The sequence below is a fragment of the Choristoneura fumiferana genome, chromosome 24 (genome assembly GCF_025370935.1).
Source record: "Choristoneura fumiferana chromosome 24, NRCan_CFum_1, whole genome shotgun sequence".
Classification (NCBI taxonomy): Eukaryota; Metazoa; Arthropoda; class Insecta; order Lepidoptera; family Tortricidae; genus Choristoneura; species Choristoneura fumiferana.
Genome location: NC_133495.1, coordinates 5,834,889 through 5,840,652, shown reverse-complemented (window position 1 = coordinate 5,840,652; position 5,764 = coordinate 5,834,889). Strand labels below are relative to the sequence as shown.

Genomic DNA, 5,764 nt, shown 5'->3' with positions numbered 1-5,764 from the left:
TCGCCCTGGCATTTGCTACAAGTGTTGTAAACAACATTCCAATAAATATTTTTAAAATCGCGTTTATCTCTTAAGTGAAGCAAGGAAATCACAAAATGTACAGTCCAGTGCAAAATATGTATCTATTCGAATCACTCAATAAGAGTCCGCGGGGCATATTTTTGAAACTTTGAATAAGTTTATATTTTTACACTAGAGTGTACCTTAATTGTTACTATCATGTGTCTTAAATAAGCATACTTACATGAATCGAATTGTAAAATTGGTTTAAAGAAATCAGTATAAAATTACATTTCTATTTTTATAATACCTTATTATACCTTATTGCATTTACTGGTTTCCCGCAACTCTCACGATGTCGTCAGTCCACCTTGTGGGAGGCCTGCCAAACGCATCGTCTTCGGTTCGTGGTCGCCACTCGAGGACTTTGTTCCCCCATGATTATCTGTTCTTCGAGCGACGTTGGCCCGCCCATTGCCACTTCAACTTGCATATTTTTCCAGCTATGTCGGTGATTTTAGTTCTTCGACGAATTTCCGTATTACTAGTTTTACTAATTTTGTAATATGAAGTTAGGATCGTTGATTCAATCTAAAACCATTATTGATTAGAATGTTGGATAATTTATACAATACAATACAATACAAAGACTCTTTATTGTACACCAGACAGTAAGGGATACACAAAACAGATACTACAGAGAAAAAAATACAAGGTGGAGCAAGGTGATTCATCTATTTATTTTTGGATTAATATTGAACATGGAGTGCAAAGAGTTTAAAACACACAATACCGTCCCAAAACTAAAAACTTTTAACACAAACAATATTCTGAGATATATAAATATTAATACACTGACAAACTTTCAGTTAAGTATATCCTTAAAAAGTTTATCACTAAAAAAAAATACTTTTTTTTTATGCCTGTCGCCTGTAAAGAAGCCTACATTTTGTTGGGGCATCGTGGATTCAAATCCGTGCCTTATTTTTTTAGGAATTCAATGGGAAATTACAGTTGCGATTTACTACGATATTTTTCTGGTGAAGGAAAACATCATCAGGAAACCTGCGAAAGTAATCGAATGGTGTGTGTGAAGTTCCCCATCGCACTGGACCCGCGTGGGGACGACGGCCCAAGCACTCTCATTCTGATAGGAGCCTGAGTCCAGCAGTGGAACAAAATTAGAGCTGAGATGAGATTATGACTATTTATTCTGTATACTGTACCTTCTTGAAGTGTCATCAATGCACATCCATCATGTAATAAATGTATGTAGTAGGTAAAATCCAAGTTAATCCTACCACTGGAAGAGACATTAAATTTTCAAGATTTGACTCAACCGTTATATGTATGTGGTTGGGTCAAACTACATACTAACTAATGTGACCCTTCATCAATTTTTATGATTATGAACATGAAACTTTATATCATTTATAAAAAATTCGAAGGCACAAAAAGTCTTATACTATGGTGGCAAGTTTAAATAAAAGGTTATATTTAGTAGTAAAAACGTGAGTTCTCTAAAATGGTGACCAAAATCGCGTGGTCACTATCCCCAAGCGAGAGACCAGTTGAATTGGGTTCGCGTTGTCGCACGTCTCTGGGAACGTAGCGCCTAAACCTTGATGAGGAATGCTTTAATAACCTGTGAAATATTTAGGGTACCTGTCACACGGACTTGAAACTTGAAATGCTGGCAAGTAGGTACGTTAAGTAAACCAGCACCAATATCTGACACACACATTGCAGTGGTAGGCATCTAGGTGGCCGTGTCTGATATCTGGATGCAAACGGCAATGGTCTCCTATGTAAGAGATCCCACCGCCCATAAACATCTGCAACACCAGGGTATTGCAGACGTGCATGAGGCTGATATACTCACGTGCCAGTAATTTCACCGGCTGTCTACTCTCACGCCGAAACACGCAACACTGCTGCTTCACGGCAGGATTGCGAGCATGGTGGGAGCAATCCGACCTTGCAAAGTCCTAACACCTGTATATTTTGCAGGGTCCATTCGGCTCGCATACTTTTTGAAGTCCGAATGTAAGTTGTCAGAATGATCGTTTGTCATAACTCTTTTTCCTCTGAATCCAATAATTGTTCAGATTGTTATAAACCAAACCTAACCTAACCTATAGTTTTCTATAGGATGACCATTTCAGAATTAAATTCAGTGAGAATTTTTTTACAAATATTTATAATTAATATTAATATTTCTTCTTCTTCGACTATGTGTCTCTCTCTCTTCCGGACCGGTCAGCTGTCTCCACAATGTCATCGACCATCGAGCAGGCGGTCTGCCCACATTTCTTTGCCTAGCCGGGGTCTCCACTCCAAAACGCGCTTGCTCCACCGATCGTCGTGTCGTCGGCACACGTGGCCGGACAAGCCCATTTCAGCTTTGCGACTCTATGTCCCAAATTGACCACTGTCGTGCGTTTTCTGATAAGCTCGTTCCGGACTCGATCGCGTAGCGTTATGCCGAGCATGACTCGCTCCATGTTACGCTGCGTCACTTTCAGCTCGTGGATTATCCCAGCAGTCAACGTCCATGTCTCAAAAGTCATAAGCATACGTCATAGCCGCACGCGCTGATCAAACACCTTCGTTTTCAACGATGGGGAATTTTGGACTTCAGCACGTAGCCAGCTTTCCGAAGGCTGCCCATCCAAACTGTTTTTCTTTTTTTCTCAGCCATCATCGAGCCCCCGCCTAACTTTATCACCTGTCTAGGTACGTGTACTCTTGCACCTGCTCCAGCGGTCGTCCATTCAATGAAATGGGATTCGGTGTGAGATCGGCTTTCGCCATAACCTTTGTCTTGTCCATGTTCATCTTCAAACCCGTTCGCAGAGGACGCTTGATATAGTTGCTCCAACTGAGTTGCAGGTCTTCGGCACTTTCAGCAATTATAACTATATCATCAGCATAGCGCAGGTGGTTAAGATACACGCCGTTAACGTTGATTCCCTTGCCATTCCAGTCCATGTCTCCAATGTGTCTTGAATTTAGTAGTTAGACCGTGGTTAGACCTACTGAATTCATACAAATAAATATTTTGTCTTCGCGCTAGCTCATGTTACTTGTGGACTAGTTTTCTTTTATTATTATTCTATGGCTGTATTGCTAATTTGATCCATGTATCGCATACCATACTGCCACGTTATAGATCCAACAATGCGCCGGATACAGTTTTATGCGCAGGGGCATCGGATTAGCCGAATGAATCAATACGAGCGTGGCGGGATAATCAGCTGTTATAACTGCGAGAGTGCACTGGCGAGGGGTTTAATGGGACATTCGAATGATATTTAAAGTTAAAAGTGCTCCTAGGGTCAAATCATTAGTTAATTGCTATACAAAAGTAACTTTATTCACCGAGTTAGTAGAAAATATTATTAGACTGATGGACTAATTATTTCTTTTTAGGAAACTATCAATCCCAATTGACTTTTTTTTTGAAAATTATGTCAACGGTTAATGCAAGAATTTTTTTTATTCCAATAGTCAACGTAGGTACATGGGTATTTATTCTTACAATTGATTTGTACTTTTTTAAAGTAGTTACGCTGGTCCGGATGACGATACTTAAATTTGTTTGACCTTTTTGAAATTAATAATAATATATTAATAATAATGGAGAGCGGTTCGGAGCTTGAGACACTGGTTAGCTGGCACTTTAATCTTAATTTAGTCATCATCATCATCATCAGCCGGAAGACGTCCACTGCTGAAAAAACGCCACTTGCATCCACCGGCTTCCAGCAACTCTCACGATGTCGTCAATCCACCTGGTGGGAGGCCTGCCAACGCGCACTTAATCTAATAGATTTTCTTTTTTTTTCTTTTGTCAATTAAACAAAGAAAAAATTAAGATATAGCAAAAGTTCCGCGTGACACTTTTTATCACAGTGACGTACGGGCCCCCTCCCAAACTGTGAGGCGCATTGTCATTTTTTTTAATTATTAAAAGAAAAAATACGTGTCCAATTTTTTCTCATAATTTAACTGGCGCAAAAAATAAATTTTTTTTACCTGGGAAACAAAATGGAATATTTTTTACCAGGATTTTTGTCCCATGATATTGTTAATTATTTCTCTACCGCTGTCCGCCAGTGTGCACAATAACGCTCCATATAACTGCGGTGTTCTTCGTTAGCGGATTGCATAATAACTTTATGGGTTCGTAACGACTTGGTTTTGTATGGGAATGTTTGGGATGGACTGTCGGAAACACAGAACTAATAACAAGAGAAAAGGAAAGGTCACGCCAACTAAAAACGTATGCTCGTTCAAAAAGAAAAATGTAAAATAGTGCCAAGTTTCGCAACGCGGTTCTTCCATCACAAAAGGTTAAACTAATTTACTTAAGCTCTCATTGTTAAACTAATCAATAATTAGTCAGTTATTTTTAACCCCCAACGCAAAAAGAGGGGCGCTTATTTTTTATTACTTATTTATTCATTCAAGATATTTTAACAGCTTACATAATAATAACTAGCTAGGTATTATAATAATATTAGCTAGGTATGTTTGTTAAAAATCGGTTAAAACCGTTTTTGAGACATTGAAATCTGAAATGACAATGTCGGCGGTTATTTAAAAAAATTCAAGTTGCTTAGGTTATAGTTAGTTTCTACATGCAAGCTTCTCTATTTAACAACTTTGTAACAAAACTTATTTTTCTAATTATTTACCTACCAACATTCATAGCGGTCGTATTAATATTAATCGTCTTTATTCATGTAAAATATAAATGTAATGCAATAGCAATGACGATGATGTACGCTGAATTTTGACTCAGAGCATAGGGCTCTAACACTGAATATTTATAATTCATATTTGACATTTACGTAATAAATAATAAAGTTTCAGAATTTTCATTTTTCTATTCCTTTATTTATATGCAAAATTCTTACTAAAATTCGAAAATAAAGTTTATGAGACTGCTAGAACTTTGCCTTAGAATATTGCCAACCGCTGAGTGCATTTATATTGTACCTAGGGACAAAACTAAGAACTTTGGTTAGCGATAATTATTCATTACCTATACTATAAAATAATACTAATTGAATTGTTTGTATTGGAATATAGTCAGTTATGGATCGTTCTCTTGATACTAAAATTCAAGCTCTTGCTTAACTCACAATGAAGTTACAGGGTTCAAAAGATGCGTGAGTGCTTCGAGAAAAGTATAGCGCCGTACCGACTTGGCGAAAGCACAGCCTGCCCCTGATATTAATTTTTTCCCAGCTTAATCTTTAACGAATTCAATTCCACAAATGGGTTTATTGCTAATATCTGTGTTCATGAATTGGCACGTTTCGTAGTTGAGTATTATAATCTACATCCTCAATTAATACAAAAATAATTTTGTTTTGTTGTTTTCTTTTTGTATTATTTTTGTGTTTTATGTACAATAAAGTATTAACATACATTTATTTATTTACAGTATCATTACAGGTTTATCAATAATAAACAATAAACATCTTAATCTACATAGCAAATTATGTGTGGCAACTCTCTTGGAATGAGGGCTATCGCGAATGAATTCGCCACTAGAGGCGCTAGTGTAGCGTAGGTCTCCGAAATGTCAAATCTCATAGTTTTGGTGAGCGCGGGTTTTGAGCTACGCGGGTTATTTATAATTAGAATAATTTTGTGAATATTTTCAATATGTGAAATTAATTATGGCAAATATGCGTTCCGGGGCAATGAATGACTGTGTTTGAGACAGGTTTTGGCTTTCGGAAACCTTTGT

The 5,764-nt window shown here is 37.4% G+C and overlaps 1 pseudogene; it reads right to left on the bottom strand.

Annotated features, from left to right (window-relative positions):
• LOC141441928 (uncharacterized) overlaps window positions 1–2,991 on the bottom strand; it is a 20,552-nt pseudogene extending 17,561 nt beyond the window's left edge.
• Window positions 2,992–5,764: the final 2,773 nt, after the last annotated feature.